The sequence below is a fragment of the Nicotiana attenuata genome, chromosome 9 (assembly GCF_001879085.1).
Source record: "Nicotiana attenuata strain UT chromosome 9, NIATTr2, whole genome shotgun sequence".
Classification (NCBI taxonomy): domain Eukaryota; kingdom Viridiplantae; phylum Streptophyta; class Magnoliopsida; order Solanales; family Solanaceae; genus Nicotiana; species Nicotiana attenuata.
Genome location: NC_031997.1, coordinates 12,055,265 through 12,057,170, shown reverse-complemented (window position 1 = coordinate 12,057,170; position 1,906 = coordinate 12,055,265).

The window sequence follows — 1,906 nt, the reverse complement described above, 5'->3', positions numbered from 1 at the left end:
AATAATAACTGAAAGTAACTGGGAGTCAAAGATGATCTGGAGATATGCTTACCTGCTGATACTGACTCAACTCTCTCAATATAGTAAGTAAAATAAATGTCCGGCCCTATAAGGCTCGGTACGTGTAACTGCTCGGCCGTAGTAGGCTCGCTCATAGGCGCTCGGCCATACTAGGCTAGGTATCTAGGCCATTTTGGGCTCGCTCCACAGTAGGCTCGGTATATTACTTACCATCTAATTAGAGGTTGCCCAATAGGGGCCTGCCCACCGATTATAGCTTGATGGTGGTGAAAATACTGTAATACTATATGTGTGTATATATACACACACACACACACACACCTTCTACTCTCTTGGCTAGAAGAAGGCAATACTCAACTGAATATAAAGTCCCGATAAGGGAGAATACTGTAACTTATGAGACTAGGATAATGTACATCAATTCAGGAATACAAACTTCTCTTTATGCCTCGTTATCAAACTCATGTAGTTATGGGATCGTGCCAAAATAAAGAAAGGTTTAGCCTTAACATACCTTATCACAATCTTTCCAATCACCAACTTGAACTCGCCTCTTCACACTTTAATCTACAACAACGATAATAATACTATCATTAAATTACAAAAGGTACAACTATCGCACAACGAACGACAAGCTTAATTTGTATTAAAAAGGGCAGCATCTCCCCTATAATCCTTACTTCGTCCAAATTCAATATAACACCAACAACACAAGAACACAATAATAACAACATATATACATTATTTTCCAACCTTATATACAATACTATAAAACAACCCAACACACCCCAATCTCTTCATACAAAAAATGACCACCGTAGTAGTGTCAAACAACCCGAAAATGTTACGACGAACAACCAGCCCACCACCCTGCATTTAGGTGGTGTTTTTCCACAACCTTCCTCCTCCAAAACTCCACAAAATAGCAGTAAAACACTCAATCCAACAGCAACCCAAAACATTCCACAAAACAATCCGCTACAAGTGAATAGCTCGAACTCACGGCTTCCAATCACCGTTCCGTGTGTTCTTACAAATATAGAATGATATACCATGCATTTAAAGTAGAAACAATGGATGAAAGAGAGCAGTAAACTTACCTTATTTATTGAATAACTGTTACACCCCATGTTTTCGTACATGAGAGTACATTGTAAGTCAATTGATGTAAGCTCAGAAATGAGATCGTATTTGAAATTACATAAATTTAGTTAATAATGTTACCTTGGAAGCTAAAAAATTTTAAGATCAGGTATAGCAAGTACCAAGAGGTTTGGAAGGATTAGAAGCTAAACAAATTGAAGAAAATAAGTTTCGTCGAAAGTCGACAAGTTGGGAATACTATAACATGTACTTTTGGGGTGAGACTAGGGTTCTTAACGTGATAAGGAGGTTGTTTTATGAGTTATTTTATTCTTATGATAGTCGTGTATTATGTTTTGAAGTCAAGCGAGTTGTTGAACAAAAGTTGGCAAAGGTCATCACAAGTTACATTCATAAACATGCTGAAAATTAGGTCAAATGTAGCAGAGCTTTTCTCCCAATATACTTGAAAATAAGGGATAATCCACATATAAAATGAGTCTAGTCTATAACTCATTAAATCGTTTATCAATACAACATCGGAATAGAGAGATATTTGTAGTTTCGCGAGACTGTGCAGAATGCATGGGTGACAAGTAGGTGTGTCACTGAAGCTTTTTCAGCAATATATTCGTGTGTTATATGAGGTATTTTTGGGACATATTATATAACAAATTGAAGGTCTTGGGATTTAGTTTCCAACGCTCTTAAACTTTTGTTCATACAACATCCGGATAAAAAGATATAAGCATCGAAAGATGGGCCAATGCTAGGGCGCCAAGCTAGCACCTCTTTGACTTTT